Here is a 24,476-nt window from a genome sequence, read left to right as displayed (position 1 = left end):
TAGGAGATACACTAATATAAAATTTGAGAAGTATCAATGTTCTGAGGATAAGAGGTTCAGTCAGTTCAGTGATGTGTCTGCCCATGACAATTAATGCAGCCTAACTGGAGTGACGTTGCAGTTGGCTTGTATGATGTCAATCGGTCGGTGCTGAGCGCGAGCTCTGGTTGTGCACTTCGTAGCAAAGTTGGGCATCGAGGTGTGGCCCGTCCAGGACCGTGGTCATGACGGCCATGCGAGCCTTCCCTCGCGCTGCCGGTTCAGCCGGGGCAGCCGCATCGAGGTCTGACGGTCCGCACGGTGCAGAGTCGTGCACAGAGGCTCGGCACGCGAGCTGCGGCCGCACTGGCCCACAGCAGTCACGGGCCGAGCGAGTCCCTGACGTCACCCCAAGGGCCGAGCAGTGCTGTTGCGAAAGCACCTGTATGCCAGGGGCTCAGCAGACTTCCGCATGGAGACGCAGCCCAAGGGCCGCGGCCTCAATGCTCCACACTGAACGAGCCCGTGACGTCACTGCACCAGTGCCGTGAGCAAGCACTGGCGTGCTGCAGCCTACGAGCTGTTGGTAGTACTGACCGCAGTTGCGAGATACGGGCTACGTGCGGTGAGTAGACCAGTGTTTAGTGGGATGGCGGGCTTTTCTTAGTTTTTGTTGTAACGCAAAAATGAGCGAGGAAACTAAATGTGGTTTAGCACATGTCAAGAAAATGGGATGTCAAAGAAAAGTAATCAGTGATGAGTCGAGAACGACACAACATGAAGCGAATCTTAAAATTTCAGTTTGGATCGTATTAAAGTCTCTTTTGGATGGCGTAGTAAAAACGTTCATTTTGTTTCCTGTTCGCTGTGCAGTGAAATTTACTCTCATACTGAAGGGTCAAGTGGAACTTCGCACATTTCTCGCCATCCGTTCGTGTCTAATAAACAAGTGTCTTATGTGGACGAGAAAACGACTTACTGAACCTGCTCAGGAGATAATTGTCGATAAATGTGTGGCTATAAGGTCGTACGGAACTATAGGAGATGAAGGTCTTACGGATCTTGTTCAGACGTTAATTGACACTGCAAAGACCATTATGTCTCACATCACAACTGTGTCGCCGTACATGGCAGGAAGTGTTTAACGGCTGTGACATATAATTATGGATGAGGTAATTCCTCATACAACAAAAGGTGAATACTCAGCAACTACTGACATGTGGACATCCAGTGCGAGAAGGAAACAATTATCTGACATGTACTGTATCCTGTTTCATTGACTGGACTCTGAGATCTCGCATTTTGTTTACAACTCAGTTTCCAGATGAACCAAAAACCGGCGATAACATTCTAAGAGAATTGTTTAGACGATTTATGTCTCTTGGTATCCACGACTCTACGTTGAAAGACATGCAGCACACGATTGCGCGATTATTCACGATTGAATTGTTCCTGCCATATGCTAAGTACAGCTCTATGAAATAACTTTGACGAGGAGTATATATGCGTCAATTGTCCATACGTTCATGTCTTTTGATTGCGGCGAAAGAACGCGTCACTTACGTAAAGGAATGATGTCTTCTTAATGCTCTTGATACATCACTGAGCCAGTCTAACGATACTCGCTGCAATAAGCAGCAGACAATGTTAGAATATCTTTGTGCGAAAAACTCTCTGAGAAGGGAGAAATAGAACGAACTGAAGGAACTGAATTCATGATGATGAAAGAACTTTTTACTGTATGTATGCTATTCTGTTACTGTAATTCTTATACGCAAAACGTTTATATTATAGCTTTTAAAACTTAAGGGTTTTTGTAGATCTTCAAAGCGGCGTCCAAGGAATTAGAACTGTAGAAATCACCTACACTGCACCTTCTGTAGACATGGATGATGACAATTTTAAAGCATTTGTGCCAGGCGCCCCAGGACAGAGAGACTTCCGAAATCGGACTTTTACATAAACGCCTCAAATTATACTTAGATGAAAAGCTGTTTGTCCAAAGATACTGTGAGGTAGCAACATTCCTCTGTCCACTATTCGTCATTTAAAAATGATATCTGAGGATAAGAGGCGTAAAGTCATGAAAAGGATTTCCCTTTACTGCAACTCCAACCGTCTTTTCTCTTTGTTCTCGCTAATGGGTTCGAACGGAAGTAGATTACCTTTCGATCTAGAAATAGTTATCTCAAGGTCCTCTGCTCTTCTGGAAGTTACAAGAAAAACATTAAATGTTAGGAAATAGGAGAGACGCTCATCCCTACATGTTCCTCCACAACTGGCAACACGTGAATCCTTGGGAATCCATGTTGTGCTAAATGAAAGTTTGAATTTTTGCCGTATATGCACTGAAATATGAATTTTGCTGTCCTCAGGTAAAAAGAAGAGAGATATAATGTGGCTGGACATGTATTTCACAGCCCCACCCCATCAAAGGACAAATCTTGTTGAAGCGCATAATTTATGTTACTCCATCCACTGGATTTCTAGTTGTAAAATTTGAAGATGGGAGTGAGACATTTGGGTAGCCTACACTCGATGTCATTCAACATCTACACCGAACAAGCAGTACAGTATACAAGGTTAAATTTGTAAACAGAATTAAATATTTGGGAGATGCAATAAAGATTTTGAAGTTTACCGGTAACACTCCAGTTCTTTCAGAGACAGGAAAGAACTTGGAATTACAGCTGAACAGAATAGATAGTGCCCTGGAAAGGGATTGTAAGATACCGCTCAATGGAACTAATTGAAAGGTAATGGAACGTATTCGAATTAAACATAGCAGTACCAACGGATTTTCCATACACGTGTACTACAAAAGGTGGGGCTTAATATATGACCAACACAAAGATATACTGGTTTCGTTAATTTTCGTTCTCTTTTACGCACAACATACTTTAAAAAGATATATTTATGAGGAAGAAGGGTCCTAAACCTGAAAATACGAATATAACACCAGCTCTGAAATTTCACATCCACTGACAAAATCTGAATTTTAGCGTTACGTTTTACTGAAAAATTTAAAACAATTACAGAATCTGGTAGAATAAATCTCTAAAAATCACAAATATATTTTTTTCAAAAAATTAAAATATAATGTACATTACTAGATTACAGTATTCTGAAAAGTTAGGCATAAAGTACCCCTTCCATCTCCCTTGGTATTGCGAGGTTTAAATCAGGTTGTGTTAAGGAATCACATTACGATATGATGCACTAAAAGGACTATTGGGCAGCAAAATAACTGATGGTGGCCAAAGTGGAGAGGATATTAAATGAAGACTGACTACAGCAAGAAAAGAATTAATGAACAAGAGGATTTGCTAACATCGAATATAAATTTAAGTGTTAGGAAGAACTTCTTGAAGGTATCTGTATGGTTTCCAAGATGCTGTTCCAGGTGGGTGTAAAAATAAATGTGCGCAGTATAAAATACTGAACGTAAATATAAAGTTTTGGTCCTGTCTGACTACCCCCTGAAGCAGATCTTAAGATCTCTTAAGGGTGATATTTTTCGTCCTCCTTGCTCTTTAACATATAAATTGCAACATAAAAATAAATAAATGTTTAAGGGAACTAGTATCGACTAAATATTAATGTTGTTTCTGCTTATACATTTATTGTAAATTTAAATCCCTTTATATATTACAAATGTTTATATGTAGATGTGCAATGGACATAAAGAGATACAAATGAATTTCCTGACTAATATTATCGATCAATTGCTCAAATCTGCTCCTTTTTATGGCTACGCTATCTAATATAAATAACGAGGGATGACTGGCATCATCTACGTCCCTAACACTAGAAGACACTACTATCAAAGATGATCTACAGTCGTGTGAAACCTCAGTAGAAAAGAAACTTATATTATCACAGTTGTTCAGCTTTATAGCCCTAATAAGCCGAATCAATTAGCAATATCACCGAATGTACTGCGTCCCATGCGTCGGAGTGATGGTTCTCGTACACGGCTGCGACGATGTAAGAACTCAGCCACAAAATAAAATACTTATTAACCACTAGGATGGCAGAAGGTGGTCCTCTGACTAGTATAATCTAATATATCCTCACCTCTCTGCATTCTGCAGACAAGAAACGCGAACTCACCGCCACAGGGACGGAATTCAGATAGCGTCTCAACGTGCGTATAGACAGGAGAAGTGCTCTCAATCACTGAACGCTGCGTACTCAACGACGATTCCCTACCCGAAGAATTGTATAAGTTAGCAACACCTTCGGTCACCTAAAGCAAACTCCCAGTGCTTTGTGGCACTATATCATGCAAATTAAGCCTTTGTGATTTTGCCCGCATTTGTCCTATCATGATAAACGAACCTTGCGACACTATTTCACTGGTGCCAGCTCCCCCCAGCTTGGACATTATCCCCCTGAGTTTCACCGCGAGTCAACGAAAGTCAGTTTCGGTATGACGCTTGATGAGAAAGTTTAGCCCTAGGATTGCACAGCAGCATAACGTATTACACTGCAAGTGTTGTCGCTTGCCGGCCAGGTCATTAACCGTGCAAACACATTTGATCTTTCTTCTCCTCCCACGTTCAGAGGAGGCAGTGCCGTCACAGATGGTGCAGAATCTGCGTCCTTCGGAAATACTAAATGCGTCTGTACCATTTCAGTACCCGCAACATCTGCAATACAATCTGCCTTATTGATAGCTTTCTGTGCAACCTCCAAAGTATCTACAGCAAAATTACAGTCGGCAGTTGCACTCTGCAAGACACAAAAATCGTCGGCACATGCGCTTCCCTGCATATCTGGTCCAGGCTGCTGAAATTCGCAACCTCTGCGCTAGGCTATTTCTACTAATTACGCAAACAACAAACGAGAAGAACAAAACAGTACAACGACAAGGACACTTAATCTAATTCCATTGTAACACTTCCTGTAACTTAACTTTTCCGCTTGAGCATGTACTCATGACTACTACTTTACGTGCTTAAACGCAATGATCCACATTTATTACTCGAAATGAAATACATCCCCCATTCAAAACTGCGTAAAGTACCACAAAACTCCTACTTCTAAACAAAGCTCATCTTCCCCTCCAAAGAAGCTACACATGGTTAACACCTTATATCCTTCCAGACAATGAGCCACACCCATTGATGATAGGGAAAAATAACGTTCATATTTACACATCCTCAGAATAGATTCTGTGTTTCTTGCCACATGTCACACATGAAAACAGAACAGAAAAGCTGGTAACAGGTGGACTGACTCTACGTGATACTCGCAGGGGAAAAAAAAAAACAGTCAATGAAATCACCCACTCCATAGTGATGCTGTCTGTCGACAAAAATGCAACCCTGAGGTAGTCGTGAGTCATCGTCTCCAGGGAGGGTGGCCGGTAAGGTTCCTCATTTCACTGAAATTTCGTGGTGACACACACTTCTGACATCAAAATGTAGAGGTCACCCCATGACGAAGCAGGTAGCAAAAGACTTCCCAAGCGGCCGCACACAAGGCCTCCCTGGTTTGTCTGACAAACAGGTTCCACGTGCTGTCTGTGGCTGACACTGTCGCTGAGCTGGATGCTGTCACCTGTACTGTTTCAGAGGAAACCACACAGACTGCAAGATCCGGGCAATCGCAGTGGGTGGGATTATTGGCAGTTGCGAGCTCCAACGTTACGCGCGTTATCGGGCCCCTTAGGGCCTTGCTGACAAGGAGGGTAATAAAATCAATGAGCATGCCGTGTGCATACTTGGTGGAGTCATTCCTGATATGGAAAGGGTCCTCCCGGATGCCACGAAGAGCACAGGGTGCAGCCAACTGCAGGTGGTTGCTCACGTCAGTACCGATGATTTGTGTCACTTTCAATCAGAAGGGATTCTCTCTGGTTTCTAGCGGTTAACATAAGTGGTAAAGGCTGCCAGTCTTGCTGGCAAGATGAAAGCAGAGCTGACCATTTGCAGCATAGTCGACAGGACCGATTGCGGACCTCTGGTACAGAGCCGAGTGGTGGGTCTGAATCAGAGGCTCAGACGGCTCTGCGACCGTGTAGGTTGCAGATTCCTCGACTTGCGCCAACGGGTAGTTGGTTTTCGGGTTCCGCCGAATAGGTCAGGTGTCCACTAGACGCAGGAGGCGGCTACACGTGTAGCAGGGGCTGTGTGGCGTAGATTTGGCGGTTTTTTTAGGTTAGAGGGTCTCGGGAAAACACAAGAAGGTCTTCAGTCACAAAGCGTGCAAACTGAACACAGGAAGAACGTAGATACAGAAACCAGTGGTATAACAGTTGTAAACTGTCGTAGTTGTGTTGGGAAAGTACCAGAGCTCCAAGCGCTAATAGAGAGCACTGATGCTCAAATCGTTATAGGCACTGAAAGCTGGCTAAAGTTGGATACAAGCTCAGTCGAAATTTTTGTGAAGAACCTAACGGTGTTACGGCCGCGGTGGCCAAACTGTTCTACGTATTTCAGTCTGGAACTGCGAGACTGCTACGGTCACACGTTCGAATCCTGCCTCGAGCATGGTTGTGTGTGATGTCCTTAGGTTGGTTAGGTTTAAGTAGTTCTAAGATCTAGGGGACTGATAACCTCTGATGTTAAGTCCCATAGTGCTCAGAGTCATTTTTGAACCTAACGGTGTTCCGAAAAGATAGGCTAAACACGGTTGGCTGTGGCGTGTTGTTGCTCTCAGAAGTAGTTTAACTTGTCGCAAAATTGACGTAGATACTTCCTGTGAGTTAGTATGGGCAGAGGTCATTGTTGGCGACCGGAATAAAATAATAATTGGATCCTTTTACTGACCTTCCAGTTCAGATGATACAGTTGCTGAAAGGTTCAAAGAACACTTGAGTTTGATTTCAAACACGTACCAAACTCATACGATAATAGTTTGTGGTGACTTTAATTTACCCTCTATATGTTGGCGAAAATACGTGTTTAATTTCGGAAGTACACATTGTAATCTCGGTGCATTAAGTTGTTCTGAAAGAGGTGCTGATATTCAAGACTATAAAAGCGGGTTAAAAGCTGCGAGCTATCTGGGGATGTTAACCTTGCATTACTGAGCAACTGTTTCGCCAGGTATCCAGTCTAGCTTACCAAATTCCCAACCAGACTACCATTAATTATAATCTTTCAATAGTCATCTTACGACAACCGGTGATATATATATAAAGACAATTTAAATAAAAAGAAGTAAATCAGTTTAAATTTGGACATTTATTTCAACATTAACCATTGTTCCGTTAAAATTTCAGCATATTAATCTTGATTCATAACTGAAATGGTGCCTTATTTAGGATTGTGAAAATGTGGGTTTGTAATCTTACAGAACACATCAAATATGGAGCCAAGATAGGGAGACAGCATACAACACTGAATTCATAAAATAACACACGAAGAACGTTGAAACATATGCAAGAGGAAATTAACCACAACCAACCTATTCAATTTTCACCCAAAGAAGTTACGTTAGTAGCGCAATCCACACACTGGTATACTAAATTTATACTAACTCTGTGAAATCTTCCCGAAAAGAATAGCTGAGGGCTACTTTGATGATTACACCACATGCTTCACGTGGTCAACTTGGTTTACACAAAGAGTGTAACTCCATAATAATTTTGATAATTAAGATAAATTACATCGAAACGCAATTTACAACAGAAAAACCTCGAACTGGTTACTATCATCTTACTATTAACCTGATGGGTCAAACAATTGTACAAGCACGTGGTACTGGTCTCATAAAGTGTACCCCACGTGGGTTGAAATAAAGAAACGTTGCTATATTGAAAAATATTGTCAAGACGATACGTTATAATCTCACGCACATTGGCATTTAAGATTGATGATCTTAGTTAGAGTTATGGCTCATCAACATGTGGTTCCACTTTACTCACAAAGTAGTGACAAAGCAACTACTGGAAGATATTCCGAACTTCACACTAGAATTACACTGCATTGCAATTTAAGATAACATAAGATATTTTAGATCTAAACCTGAAATAAGGTGATTAAATTTTCAGTTAGGCTGAACTTAAGAAATCCATTGTCCTACAGACTTAACAGAGACGCACTAAGCTGGAGATCTTACCACTTCAGACGCTCGCCGCAGGCAGACTGCCGTGGGCCCCTATCGAGGGTGCTTCACAGGTACAAACGGAAGTGATCAGAGAGGCAGCTTCCTATACCAACATGACAAGGGACGGACAGGACCATAATAAGAATAGAAACCTCTACGCTTTTAGAAAGCGTAGCTACCTGTTCCGACGTTGGTCCTACTGTTCTCTAGCAGACAAGCTTGTCTGCTACCATCAAGCATGCAACTAGAAATACATTTGCTCATTCATTCTTTAAAGCGGATGTAGGTTCCGTATGAGACTGTGTGACATGAATTACATATAAACTGTGTTTTAAATTGTAGTAGTGTGACACATCATTCTTGATTATGTGTAAAAGTAACACGTTCCACTGCTCAGTCTCCTCCCAGATAGAGTCAGGAACACCACAGTAAAATTAGAAGTGGAATGTATGCCGTAAATGACAACAGATTTAAGAAATTAACGTGAAAGGAATCTAACAGAGTCCTTTCAACATAAAATATCATCCGAAATTTTGCTAAACGCATTCTCTGAAAATTATTTCGAGCTGTTAGTTCATGAGCCCACACGAATAGTAAACGTTTGTGAAAACACACATGACCTCTTAGCAACAAATAATCCTGAGTTAATAATGAGCATCAAAACCGATATATTCATTAGTGAACACAGGGTTGTCGTAGCGACATTGAATATTGTAATCCCCTAATCCTCAAAAAATGAGCGAAAAATATACCTATCCGAAAAAAGCAGAAAAAAATTCACTTCACGCCTTCCTGAGACAATCTCCACTCATTCCAAATTAATAAAGTAAGTGTAGACCAGATGTGGCTTCGATTCAAAGAAATAGTATCGGCAGCAATTGAGAGATGTATACCAAATAAACCAACAAACAATGGAGCTGGTCCTCCTTGGTACACAAAACGGGTTAGAACACTGTTGCAGGAACAACGAAACAAACATGGCAAATTTAAACAGATGCAAAATCCCCAAGATTGGCGATTCTGTACACGAGCTCGAAATATAGAGTGGAGTTCAATGCGAGACGCCTATAACAGTTTCCACAACGAAACTATGTCTCGAAACCTGGCAGAAAATCCAAAATGATTCTGGTCGTATGAGAAGTACGTTAGCGGCAAGAAACGATGAATCCCTTCTCTGTGCGATAACATTGGAGATACTATCGAAGACAGTGCAGCCAAAGCAGAGTTACTAAACACAGCCTTCTGAAATGCCTTCACAAGAGAAGACTAAGTAAATTTCCCAGAATTCGATTCGAGAACAGCTGCCAACATGAGTAACGTAGAACTAAATATCCTCGAAGTAGTGAAGCAACTCAAATCACTTAATAAAAGCAACTCTTCTGGTCCAGACTGTATACCAATTAGACTCCCTTCCGAGTATGCTGATGCATTAGCGCCATACATCACAATCATATACAACCGTTCGCTCCACGAAAGATCCGTACCCAAAGACTGGAAAGTTGCACAGGTCACACCAATATTCAAGAAAGGTAGTAGGAGTAATCCCCTAAATCACAGGCCCATATCGCTAACGTCATTATGCAGCAGGATTTAAGAACATGTATTGTGTTCGAACATTATGAATAACCTCGAAGGAAATGGCCTATTAACACACAGTCAACATGGATTTAGAAAACATCGTTCTTGGGAAACACAACTAGCTCTTTATTCACACGAAGTGCTGAGTGCTATTGACAAGGGATTTCAGATCGATTTCGTATTCCTGGATTTACGAAAGACTTTTGACACTGTACCACACTAGCTGCTCGTAGTGAAATTGCATGCTTATGGAATGTTGTCTCAGTTATATGACTGGATTTGCGATTCCCTGTCAGAGAGGTCACAGATCGTAGTAATTAACGGAAAGTCATCAAGTGATACAGAAGTGATTTCAGGCGTTCCCCAAGGTTGTGTCATAGGCCCTTTGCTGTTCCTTATCTATATAAACCATTTGGGAGACAATCTGAGCAGCCGTTGTCTGCAAATGACGCAGTCGTTTATCGACTAATAAAGTCATCAGAAGATAAAAAAAAACTGCAAAACGATTTAGAAACAATATCTGACTTAGGTATTACAATTACGAACAACTTAAAATGGAAAAAGCACATAGAAAATGTTGTGGGAAAGGCTGAGGAAAGGCTCCGTTTTATTGGCAGGACACTTAGAATATGTAACAAACCTACTAAAGAGGACACTGCACTACAAGAGGATACTACGCTTGTCTATCCTCTTTCAGAATACTGCTGCACAGTATGGAATCCTTACCAGATAGGACTGACGGAGTACATCGAAAAAGTTCAAATAAAGGCAGCACGATTTGTATTATCACGAAATATGGGAGAGAGTGTCACAAAAATGATACAGGATTTGGGCTGGAAATCATTAAAAGAAAGGCATTTTTCGTTGCGACGGAATCTTCTCACGAAATTCCAATCACCAACTTTCTCCTTTGAATGCGAAAATATTTTGTTGACACCGACCTACATAGGGAGGAATGGTCACCACGATAAAATAAGGGAAATCAGAGCTCGTACGGAAAGATATAGGTGTTGATTCTTTCCGCGCACTATACGATATTGTAATACTAGAGAATTGTGATTTGCAGAGTATCCATGAAGATGTAGATGTACATGTGCAGGTCTAAGTTGAGATGGTGGACGGTTGTCGGGATGATGATAGATAGCTGCTCATAAAAATTTCACTATTACTCATGCAGTTTACTGAAAAAAAAAAAACTAGAACATTCTGTGGTGCAACGTCCTCCATAAAGTGTGCTGAAGACAGCGAGTGTTAATTAACTGATCCAACAAGTGTCCATGGTCTCAAGCGACTGCCTTCAATGGCGGAAGGCTGTTTGCACCTGTTACTTGGCCCGCAGGTGGTCCACTGGCTGGAGGATGCTAAGCCATAGCACTGATCTTAAAACCAGAAGCAGAGGCCCACAATTAGTTGAAGCCAAATCTCGTGGTTGCTGCTTGGAGCATCATGTCCCCTCGAGGAGCGGCATACACCTCTCCTAGTAAATAGTAGCTACCAGACTGAGACACCTTTGACTGAAAGTAACTGTGATTTATGTTGGGACAGAGCGTTCTTGCTTTGCAAATCACAGCTCGCAGCCATGTAAACCATAAGAAGTCTGTTGATTGGATGTGTAGTAACTGCCTACCTACGCCTTTCTGCTGTGTCTTCGTAATGGCAGTGCCAGCCCCTATCCTGGAACGCGATGTGGGAATCTGCCAGTGGCATTGCTGCATCTGACGTAACGGTGTTTTGTCGGATCTGAGCTGGCCCACTAACTAAGTCTTTTGCAACAGCCATGGCGATATCACTTTTGTATCCCGCGTGGAAGGCAGCACGTGGGTCTGCTCCTGTAAAGTGAAAGGCTGGCCGAATGATGAAAGTGAGTACGAGCAGGAAAAGGTGAAAATCTCTCGGTACTGCTCTTAGAAATGGTTTTACCATACCACAATATTAACTTAATAGATAACTTTGCACTGATATGCGAAGCCTTAGACCCATCATAAGTACTGCATAGTCTTAATAGCAAGCAAAGTCTCCCGGCCTTCTCCTCTTGATGAAAATGGGCAGAATCTGTCACGGAGCTGGTAGACCTCCACAGAACCAGCTAGAGGGCTAGATGGCTGAACGTTATACAGCCGAAATATCAGAAGAAGAAGGAGATTTCTTGCGGCTGAACACCCAAAACTTAATGGAATAACATTTAATGCTCGGAAATAGGAGAGACGCTCATTCCTTCATGTTCCTCCACAACTGGTAACACATGAACCCTTGGGAATCCATGTTGTCCTAAATGAAAGTTTGAATTTTTGACGTATATGCGCTGAAATATGAATTTCGCTGTCGTCCAGTAAAAAGCAGAGAGGAGTAATGAGACTGGACATGGATTTCATAGAATCACCCCATGAAAGAACAAATCTTGTTGAAGCACATAAATTCTGCTACTCTATCCGGTGGATTTCTAGTTGTGGAATGGGATGATGGAACTGAGACATCCGGGTAGCATACACTCGACGTTATTCAACATCTGCACTTCACAAGCAGTAAAGCATGCAAGGATAAATTTGTAAACAGAACTAAATATCAGGAAGAAGCAATAAACATTTTAAAGTTTACCGGTGACACTACAGTTCTGTCAGTGACAGCAAAGAACTTGGAATAACAGTTGAATGGGTAGATAGAGCCCTGAAAAGGGATTATAAAATAACCCTCTATTTTAAAGATATATTTATGCGTAAGAAGTGTCCCAAACCTGAAAATGTGAATGTGACACATGTTCTGAAAATTCACATCCACTGACAAGACCTAAATTTTTGCGTTAAGATTTACTGAAAAATGTAAAACAATTTCGGAATCTGGTAGAAGAATTCATTAAAAAGCACAAATATATTTTTTTCAGAATTTTAAAATATAATGTTCCTGACTAGATTACAGTATTCTGAAAAGGTAGGCATAAAGTACCCCTTCCCTCTCCCTTGGTATTTCGAGCGTTAAACCAGGTAGTGTTAAGGGAATCTGATTACAAAATGAGACCCTACACGGACTACTGGGTAGCAAAATAACTGATGATGACGAAGTAGAGAGGATACAAAATGAAGACTTATTATAGCAAGAAAAGTATTAATAAAAGAGAGGGATTTGCTAACATCGAATATAAATTTAAACGTTAGGAAGCTTTTCTGGGAGGTATTTGTATGGTTTCCAAGATGCTGCTCCAGGCGATTGTAAAAAAGAATGTGCGCACTGGAAAATACTGAACGCGAAAATGAAGATTTGGCCCTGTCTGACTACCCCCTGAAGCAGATCATAGGATCTCTTAACGGTGATATTATTTCCTCCTTCTTGCTCTTTAACATATAAATTACAACATAAAATTAAATGAATGATTAAGGGAACTAGTAACTACTAAATATTTATGTGGCTGCTTATACATTTATTGTAGATTAAAACATCTTTATGTGTTACGAATGTTTATATGTCGATGTTCAATGGACATAAAGAGATACAAATGAATTTCCTGACTAATATTATTGATCAACTGCCCAAATCTGCCGCTTTTTACGGATACGCGATCTAATATAAATAACGCGAGATGACTGATATCATCTAAGATGATTCTAGAAGACACTATTTACAAAGATGATCTACAGAGTGGTGTGCAACCTCAGTGGAAGTAAAACTTATGTGATCACAGCTGCTCAGCTTTATAGCCCTAATATGCCGAAGCAATCAATATTACCGAATGTACTGCGTCCGGTGCGTCGGATTGATGGTTCGCGTACACGTCTGCGACGGTAGAGGCACTCCAGCCACAGAATAAAAAAAACTCATTGAAACACTAGGACGGCAGAGGGCTGTCCTCTGACTAGTAAATCTAATACTATCTTCTCCTCTCTGTATTCTACAGACAAGAAATGCGAACTCCCAGCCACAAGGATGGAATTCAGATGCCGTCTCAACGTGAGTATAGACATGAGAAGTGCTCTCAATCACTGAACGTTGCGTGCTAAACGACGATTCTCTACCAGGAGGCGAAGTCCAGAGCCGTATAAGTTAGCAACACCTTCGGTCACCTAAAGCAAAATACCAGTGCCTTGTGGCACTATATCATGCAAATTAAGCCTTAGTGATTTTGCCCTCATTTGTCCTATCATGACATACGAACCTAGCGACAATATTTCACTGGTGACAGCTTCCGCCAGCTTGAACATTATCCCCATGAGTTTCGCGGCACGTCATCGAAGGTGAACTTCGGCATGATGCTTGATGAGTCTAGCCCTGGGATTGTACAGCAGCCTTCGCCTCCATCACCCATTACACTGCACGTGTTCTCCTCTCTGTGTTCTACAGACAAGAAAAGCGAACTCCCAGAGATCTTCCATCGTCGCAGACATGTACGTGAACCATTACTCAGACGCAAGGTGACGCAGTACATTCGGTGATAGTTATTGTTTCGGCATATTAAGGCTATAAAGCTGAAAAGCTGTGATCACGTAATTTTCAATTCCACAGAGGTTGCACACCACTGTAGATCATCTTTGAAAGTAGTGTCTTCTAGCGTTTGGAACGTAGGTAATATCAGTCTCTATGCGGAACTCTGCTCAGCCCTGGCATACAGGTGCTTTCGCAACAACACCGCTCGGCCCTTGGTGTGACGTTAGGGACTCGCTCGGTCCGAGACTGCTGTAGTCCAGTGCGGGCGCACTACTCTGCAACGTGCGGCGTGTCGGACCTCGATGCGGCTGCCCCGGTTGCACCGGCACCGCGAAGCAAGTCTCGCACGGCTGTCGTGACTACGGTCCTGGACGGGCATCGCCTCGATGCCCACCTCTGCTGCGACGTTCACAACCAGAGCTCGCACTCAGCCAGTCGTCACCGACCAATTGACATCTTACAAGCCAACTGCGAAGTCACTACAGCAGTGGCGGCATCATTTCCCACAGGCAGACACGTCACAGAAATGATTTAACCTCTTATCCTCAGAACATTGATACGTCTCAAACATTAAGTTAGTGTATCTTATACAAACTTGTCCCATGCCAATGTAAATGATTTGTCAAACTGTTTATTTAAAACATGTGAGATTGTGTACTGTTTTTTCTTGTATACACCATGTTGTGGGATGGCAGGAGAGCCAACTCCGGGTACCAGAGGAAGCCGAAAGGCACGCGTCTTAGCTCACGCAGGCTGGCGTGAGGTCTGGAACAGGACAAGGAAATTAGAATTTAGAAAAACGGACGTAGCTGGTGGAATACTTAACTTAAATCCATTAATGATGAGCGTCGCTCTTGACTGTACCTGACTCAGTATCAATAGTAACTGGTAATGGCGCCTTGCTAGATCATAGCAAATGATGTAGCTGAAGGCTATGCTAACTATCGTCTCGGCAAATGAGAGCGTATTTTGTCAGTGAACCATCTCTAGCAAAGTCGGTTGTACAAGTGGGGCGAGTGCTAGGAAGTCTCTTTAGACCTGGCGTGTGGCGGCGCTTGGTCTACAATCACTGATAGTGGCGACACGCGGGTCCGACGTATACTAACGGACCGCGGCCGATTTAAAGGCTACCACCTAGCAAGTGTGGTGCCTGGCGGTGACACCACATTCCTCCCCCGCAAATCGGCGTACGGTGGTGGCATAAGACTTCCGCCCCCCGTGGGGAGGACCCCATGATGACGTATTCGACGAGGTGGGGAGCCTAACAACAGGCGAGGCTGTGCCACCCGCACCCTGCAATTCGGACCGCGGGGAGCTAGGATACGCCTGAAAACCTGCTCCAGGTGCACGCCAACATGCAGTGTATGCGCCCGTAGAGAGACAGGAGGGGCCGAAGGGTCGACCTCCATCGGGCCGGGGCACCCGACGGGCGAAGACGACATATGGTCCGGAGCGGGCAAGAGTTCCATGTCGGGGGACAGCTGGTCACGGGAAGCGATCGGCGGCGCGTGACCCAGAGAGGCGCCTGGCGGTTGCGGCGACGCGTCCACTGGGGGCGTCGCCAGCGAGAGAACAGGTGGCGACCGCGGCTGCGGCGGCGGCGGCGCCTCGCCATGGGGCAAAATGGAAGGCAGCGTCGGTAACACCTGGGGCTGAGGCGAGCCAGTAGACGGGTCCCCAGGGTGCTGACCGAACGGCACCATCGCTGAAAGCAGACGGGGAGCGGCAGATCCCGTGCGACGACAGAGGCGCAGCTGATTGTCATGCCGACGCAGCTCACCGGAGGCCCCCAAAACCAGATACACAGCGCGGCCGAGGCAGCGAAGATTGCGCCCTTTGAGCCAACGCCGTGAACCTCGATAGTGGCGGTAGTAGACAACGTCGCCTGGAGCAAACGGAGGTGTCTGCCGCCGCACAGGAACCTGATGCGGCGGATGTAGCAAAGACATCAAGGTTCGACGAGGGCGACCGTGGAGCAACTAAGCCGGCGAGCGACCATCTCGGGGCTGAGAGCGATACGAGGACAAAAAGAGCAATAACGCGTCCTCCCGAGAATGCGACTCTTTCAACTTCAACATCTGTGACTTGAAAGTCCTCACCAATCGTTCAGCGGCACCGTTTGACTGTGGCGAAAACAACACGGACGTCAGATGTTGAATACCATTGGCCTTGCAGAATGACTGAAATTCTGCGGACACGAATTGTGGGCCATTGTCGGAAACAATAGTCAGTGGAAGACCTTCAATGCAAAAGAAAGCGGATAACGCTTGGATGGTGGCACATGACATCGTGGAAGACACCCGGACAACAAAAGGAAAATTACTGAATGAATCTGCCACAACCAACCATCGAGCATTCCACAATGGACCAGCAAAATCGATGTGTAAGCGTTGCCAAGGGGAAGTGGCTTTTGGCCAAGCAAAGAATTTCCGCGGTGGTGCTGATTGTTGTTCGGCACACACTATGCAAGAAAAGCACATATTCGTAATCGCGGCGTCGATTCCCAACCAAGTACAGTGCTGACGAGCAAGTTGTTTCGTTCTCAGTATACCCCAAAGTCCTTGGTGGAGAAGCTGTAAGACAGAGGACTGTAACGAACGTGGGACCACGACCCTGGACTGATCATTATCTGAACGTAACAGCAAAACAACACGTCGTACAAAAAGTCTCTCCTTGTGAGCAAAAAATCGGCGAACCAACGGATCCCCGATCCGTGACCTTGACAAGGGCCATTGCGTAGCAACAAAACGCAGAACGGTTGCAAGGACAGGGTCGGTAGCTGTGGCTGTAGTTACACGACGAAAATCAATCGGAAACGATTCGACCACGTCATCGGTTTCCCAATCAATGAACATGCAAGCAAGTTCAGAGGAATCGAGTGCTCTGTCCTCAGCAACGGGCAAACGGCACAACGCATCGGCGTTTCCGTGCTTAGCAGTGGACCGATACAAGATATCGTAGTGGTACTGCGAGAGGAAAATAGACCAGCGAATGAATTTCTGCGCTGTACGTGGAGGTACAGGCTTGTTCGGATGAAAAAGCGGTGTCAAAGGTTTGTGGTCTGTGATGACGGTAAAGTGACGACCATACAAGAAATCACGAAACTTCGTAACACCAAAGACGAGACCCAATGCTTCTTTCTCGATCTGTAAATAATTTCGTTGCGCAAACGAGAGCGATTTGGACGCAAAGGCAATAGGGCGATCGTGTGAACCATCTTTGTGCGCAAGCACAGCACCGATCCCGAAATCCGACGCATCCACCATCAACAAAAGGGGCTTCTGGGGATCGAATGGCGTAAGGCAAGTATTGGAAGGCAACGCCGATTTTAACTGGCGAAAGGCGCGTTCGCATTCCGTCGTCCAGACGAACGGAACACCTTTACGGCGTAAGCAATGAAGCGGAGCTGATATGGAAGAGGCCTGGGGAACATATTTGTTATAGTAATTTATTTTTCCCAGCACACTCTGTAGCTGCTTCAAATTCTGCGGCGAAGGCAAGTCTTGTATGGCACGGAGGTACTCTGGACTGGGATGTATGCCATGGGCATTGAGTACATGTCCCAGATAGGGTAAGTCACGGGCAAAAAACACACATTCGTCCTTCCGCAAGCGAAGACCATTTTGTCGCAAGACCTGAAATAATGTTCTGAGATTGGCTAAATGTTCTTCTTCCGTCTATCCGGAGACCACAATATCGTCCAGATAGTTTGCTGCAGTAGGGACCGACGCACAAACAGTTTGTAGATATTGCTGAAACAATGCAGGGGCGGATCCACACCCGAATGGCAGTCGTTTGAATCGATACAAACCAAGATGCGTGTTAACCACCAAAACGCGCTGGGATTCTTCGTCCACCGGTATTTGCAAGTACGCATCTGCTAGGTCCAACTCCGAAAAATATTTACCCGGGCACAGTTTGTCAAAAAGACCTGCCGGGCGGGGTAAAGGAAAAGTTGCAGTCACTAGTTGTGGATTCACTGTTGCCTTGAAGTCCACACAAAGTCTCAATTTCCTGGAAGGTTTTCGTAAAATTACTAAGGGAGATGCCCAGAGAGAAGCCTGCACACGTTCAATTACACCTTGTGATTCCAAATCGTGTAATGTTTTTGCGACCTCATCATGCAATGCGTGGGGAACATTACACGCTCTGAAAAATTTCGGTTGTGCGTTTACTTTCAGTTCCAAATGTGCTTTATAGTTCTTAGCGCAACCGAGCCCCGGTGCAAAAATGTCTGCAAATTCTTCACATAGACGAGAAACAGTCTCTGAAGGCACAGTCTGGTTCACTGATAGGACCTGATTTACTATAGACAAGTTAAACAACTGAAATAAATCGAAACCAAACAAGTTCACTGCAGAAGAAGAACGAAGGACGTAAAATGACACAAGTTTTGTTTCTCCCTTGTATGTTGCAAGAAGGCTGCACTGTCCTAACACAGGGATCTTGTGACCTGAATAGGTAGTTAACAGTTGCGGCACACAACGAAGGTGTGCCCAGCAGTTTGCAAGTGTAAGTGTCTTGATTGATCAGTGAAACTGCAGCCCCGGTATCGAGCAGGAATGGTATCACTTTGCCGTTAATATCCAAGTCCACAAAAAGTTTATTGTCCTGCTGACGACAAGAGCGACTGTCTCGTGCAACGTGAACTGACACTGGTACAAAATCACTTGCGACTTGACGGGAGTGCCGGCAATGTCGACGTACACTATGTATGGGACGAACACAGTCACTGTTAGAGAGAGTGGCACTGGGCGGAGTGGAATGAACTATATGAATTTCCATGGGCGAAGTGTCGCGAGCCTGAGTATCCTTGATTCGATTCTGATTCCTGCGCGAAGCAAAGGGCATGGAATGGTTTTGAGCGTCCGATCTGAGCTTTTTCTGGCAAACACTTTGAACATGTCCTTTTTTATTACAGTAAAAGCAAATAGCTTGGCGTGACGGGCAGTTCTCACGCGAATGTCTAGTAGCACACCGTGAGCATGATTTTAGCACTGCATTTGCTTGCCGGTGCGGTACACGTGGCTGAGAGCCTGACGGCAGTGGCGTGGCCCGGCGTGAGGACTGTTTACTGTTCCGTGCAGATCGCCCGGCGGGCCGGGTAACCTGACACGCTGCTGGCGAAGTTTCATATGATTCCTGAGCAAAGTCAAGTGTGTCCTGCCGATCCAGTATGTCCATCACTTGTTGAAGGGATGGATTGGCTAGTTTCAAAATCTGTTCCCTTATACGAACATCAAAAATGTTCTGTGCAATTGCATTACGTACCATAGTATCTGAATAAGGGTGTCCATATTGACACTCAAAAGCACAATCCCTAGTAAGGCCTTACAGGGTTGCAACCCACTCCCGATTACTCTGACCTGCCGCACGTTTTGTACAAAGAAGGTATACCGTTTGGCAACTACATTGACTGATTCTTTCAAATATGCATCTAATGCAGACAAAATTTCGTCGTAGAACAGAGTTGCTACGTTGCTTCGGGGAAATAATTTGACTATCACATGGTACGTGTGCACCCCGACGGAGAACAATAAAAAAGGCTGCCGCTCGTTGCCTTGAATTCTGTAGGCGGCGAGATGGAATCCAAATTGGCGTGACCACTCCGTCCAGCTTTCCAGTGCAGCATCAAAAGGACGAAAAGTTGGTGCAACTGCGTTTTGTGGCTGCGTTAGCGGTGGAGCGGCGGCTGCCGCATCGTTTTGCATTGCACATTGACCCTGGACGAGCTGTCCAAGGGCATCCAGTAAGGCCTATGTCTGCTGATTCTCTAAGCGATATAATTCGGACAGTACATCTGGAGATGGTGGCGAAGCCATTACACAAGTAAATCAGGGCAGTATAGTTACGAACGCGGTGTTGCCTCGTCGCCAATGTTGTGGGTTGGCGGGAGAGTCAACACCGGGTACTAGAGGAAGCCGAAAGGCACGCGTCTTAGCTCACGCAGGCTGGCGTGAGGTCTGGAACAGGACAAGGAAATTAGACTTTAGAAAAACTGACGTTGCTGGTGGAATAATTAACTTTAACCCATTAATGATGAGCGTTGCTCTTGACTGTACCTGACTCAGTATCAATAGTAACTGGTAATCGCGCCTTGCTAGGTTGTAGCAAATGACATAGCTGAAGGCTATGCTATCTATCGTCTCGGCAAATGAGAGCCTATTTTGTCAGTGGCGGCGCTCGGTCTGCAATCACTGATAGTGGCGACACGCGGGTCCGACGTATACTAACGGACCGCGGCCAATTTAAAGGCAATCACCTAGCAAGTGTGGTGTCTGGTAGTGACACCACACACCAATCTTGTAACTTTGTTCTCCTGACAATTTGAATGACTACTCATGTAAGAGCCAGTATCGTAGTCATATGTGTTGTAGGAAAATGTAAGACACCAAGAAAATTTTTCTCTCTTTATGTTTATGAAATATGTGCGTACTAGAAAGTTCAAAAATCTTAATAAGTACATGTAATACTTTCTACAGTAATGAAGAACAGAGAAGACTTCACATATTTTCTGCGATCAGCTAGGAGACGCCTTCCTGTTTCGTATCGTCCTTTGTTCTTGAGCTTTCGCTATGGTTCAAATGGCTCTGAGCACTATGGGACTCAACTGCTGAGGTCATTAGTCCCCTAGAACTTAGAACTAGTTAAACCTAACTAACCTAAGGACATCACAAACATCCATGCCCGAGGCAGGATTCGAACCTGCGACCGTAGCGGTCTTGCGGTTCCAGACTGCAGCGCCTTTAACCGCACGGCCACTTCGGCCGGCGAGCTTTCGCTATGTATGGACCTATTTTGTTAGCACTTGTCGTTATTGTGCTCTTCAGTCCAGAGACTGCTTTGCTGCAGCTCTCCATGCTACTCCATCCCGTGCAAGCTTCCTCATCTCCCAACACCTACTGCAACCTACATCCTTCTGAATCTGTTAGGTGTATTCATCTCTTGGTCTCCCTCTACGATTTTTATCCTCCACACAGCCCGCCAATACTAAATTGGCGATCCCTTGATGCCTCAGAATATGCCCTACGAACCGATCCCTTCTTCTAGTGAAGTTGTGCCATAAATTTTCTCTCCTCTTTAATTATATTCAGTAACTGCCCGTTAGTTATGAGATGTACCCATCTAATCTTCGGCATTTTTCTGTAGCACCACATTTTGAAAGCTTCTTTACTCTTCTTGTCTAAACTATTTATCGTCCACATTTCATTTCCATATATGACTACACTACGTACAAATACTTTCAGAAACGACTTCCTGACACTTAAATCTATACTCGATGTTAACAGATTTCTCTTCTTCAGAAACGCTTTCCTTGCCATAGCCAGTCTACATTTTATATCCTCTCTACTTCGACCATCATCAGTTATTTTGCTCCCCAAATAGCACAGCTTATTTACTACTTTAAGCCTCTCAGTTCCTAATCTAATTCCCGCAGCAGCACCTGATTTAATTCGAATGCATTCTGTTATCCTCGTTTTGCTTCTGTTGATGTTCATCTTATATCTTCCTTTCAAGGTACTGTCCATTCCGTTCAGCTGCTCTTCCAGGTACTCTGCTGTCTCTGACAGAATTACAATGTCATCGGCGAACATCAAAGTTTTTGTTTCTTCTCCATATACAGGTTGAATAACATCGGGGATAGGCTACAATCCTGTCTCACTCATTCCCAACCACTGCTTCCCTTTCATGCCCCTCGACTCTTATAACTGCTATCTGGTTTCTGTACAAATTGTAAATAGCCTTTCGCTCCCTGTACTTTTCGCCTGTCACCTTCAGAATTTGAAAGAGAGTATTCCAGTCAACATTGTCAATAGCTTTCTCTAAGTCTACAAATGCTAGAAACGTAAGTTTGCCTTTGCCTAATCTTTATTCTAAGGTAAATCGTAAGGTCAGTATTGCCTCACGTGTTGCAACATTTCTACGGAATCCAAACTGAACTTCCCCGAGGTCGGCTTCTAGCAGTTTTTCCATTCGTTTGTAAAGAATTCGTGTTAGTATTTTGCAGCCGTGGTTTATTAAACTGATAGTTCGGTAATTTTCACATCTGTCAACACCTGCCTTCTTTGGGATTGGAATTATTATATTCTTCTTGAAGTCTGAGGGTATTTCGCTTGTCTCATATATCTTGCTCGCTAGATGGTAGAGTTTTGTTAGGCCTGGCTCTCCCAAGGCTGCAATTAGTTCTAATGGGATGTTGTCTACTCCTGGGACCTTGTTTCTACGTAGGTCTTTCAGTGCTCTGTTAAACTCTTCACGCAGTATCATATCCCCTATTCCATCTTCATGTGTATTCTCTTCTATTTCTATAATATTGTCCTCAAGAACATCGCCATTATATAGATCCTCTATACACTCCTTCCACCTTTCTGCGTTCCCTTCTTTGCTTATTACTGGATTTTCGTCTGAGCTTTTGATATTCGTGCAATCGTTCTCTTTTCTCCAAAGATCTCTATAGTTTTCCTGTGGGCAGTATCTAACTTACCCCTAGTGATACGCGCCTTTACATAATTACATTTGCCCACTAGCCATCCCTGCTTAGCCATTTTCGCTTCCAGTCGATCTCATTCTTTAGACGTATGTATTCTTTTTTGCCTGCTTCATGTAATGCGTTTTTGTATTTTCTCCTGTCATCAATTAAATGATATGCCAAACTGACGAGACCTTGATGCCTCAGTATATGCCCTATTAAAGAAACTTGTGCCACAAATATCTTCTCTTCCCCAGTTCGACTCAGTATCTTCTTACCAGTTATTCGATCTGCAGTGCCACCACTACTTTTCGGCGCTACTGAGTAAAATAGTGATGTTGCCATCGCTGTTGGAAAAGATCTTGGTAGTGGGCCAGCTCAGAGCCGACCAAACACCATTACGTCAGAAGCAGCAATGCCACTGGCAGACTCCCACAATGTGCTAAAGGAAAGGCCATAACAACGACGCAGGAGAAAGGCGTTGGTAATCCAGTAACTACACATCCAATCAACAGACTTCTTATGGTCTACATGGTTACAAGCTATGATTTGCAAAGCAAGAACGCTCTGTCCCAACATAAATTACCATTATTTTCAGTCAAAGGTGTCTCAGTCTGGTAGCTACTATTTAAGAGGAGAGGAGTATGCCGCTCCAGAAGGCGACATGAGGCTACTAGCAGCCGCCATGGGATTTTGCCTCCACTAACTGTGGGACCCTACTGCTAGTTTTAATGTCAGTGCTGTGAGTTTAGCATCTTCAAGTCTGAGGGCCAACTACCAGTGCAATCAGTCTTCAGCCATAGCAGTCGTTTGAGATCATGGCCATCTGTTGCATCAGTTCCTTAACACCCGCTGTCTTCAGCACACACTATGGTGGACGTTGCACCACAGAATGTTCTGGTTTGTTCTTCAGTAAAATGTATGACTAACAGTGAAGTTTTTATGAGCAGCCACGGATCATCATCCCGACAACAATCCACCACCTCAACTCAGACCTCCACGTGTAGAGGTCATCCATCCTGGACCTCCACATTTTGATGTCAGAAGTGTGTGTCACGTCTAAATTTCAGTGACAGGAGAACCTTACCAGCCACCCTTCCTGGAGACGATATCTCTCAACTACCTCAGGGTTGCAGTTTCGTCGACACACAGCTTCAGTGTGCAGTAGGTGAGAGCACTGTCTGTTCTATTATTTCCCCTGCAAGTATCACGCCGAGTCAGCGCACCTTTTAGCAGCCTTTCAGTTCTGTTTTAATTTGTGGCATATGTCAAGCAAACTCAGACTGTGTTCTGAGGAAATGTAAATATGAGCGTTATTTTATCCTATTATCAATGGGTGTGGCTCATTGTCTGGAAGTGTATAAGGTGTTAACCTTGCGTAACTTCTTAAGAGAGGAAGATGAGTTTTGTCGAGAAGTTGGAGTTTTGTGGTAGTTTTCGTCGTTTTTTAAGGGCAATGTATTTCACTTTGAGCAATAAGTGTGGCTCACTACGTTTAAGCATGACTAGCCGCTCAGATGGAGAAGTTAAGTTACAGTAAGTGTTAGGATAGAATTAGATTACGTGTTCATGTCGTCGTGTAACACCATAGCTCTAATGCTGTATGGATTTATGTTGCCTTTTGCATTGGTTTAATGTTATAACATTGAGTATCTGTAAATGTGTTTCATTGAATAGATAACACAAAATTGTATACTCCTTTCTTTGTATAAACTTTGATGTAATGGTTTGATTTTATGCAATGTAGTTTATCTGTCATTTAAATTCTTTGTCCCATTTGGAGGGAACAAAACTTGCTGTACATAATTGGAATTTGTTTAAATAATTTTGTTTAGAACTACCTATATATGCAAATGTCCTCTTTTAATTAATATGTTTGGTTACTGTTATGTAAACTGCTGAACCTCACTTAGGGTTCTTAGTCATTTCGTATGTAAAACGTCTTGTGGTTCTCCTCGGGAACGGAACTGCGTAGCGC

The sequence above is a fragment of the Schistocerca americana genome, chromosome X (assembly GCF_021461395.2).
Source record: "Schistocerca americana isolate TAMUIC-IGC-003095 chromosome X, iqSchAmer2.1, whole genome shotgun sequence".
Lineage (NCBI taxonomy): Eukaryota > Metazoa > Arthropoda > Insecta > Orthoptera > Acrididae > Schistocerca > Schistocerca americana.
The sequence above is the reverse complement of the archived record's forward strand: the minus strand, read 5'-3'. Positions refer to the sequence as shown.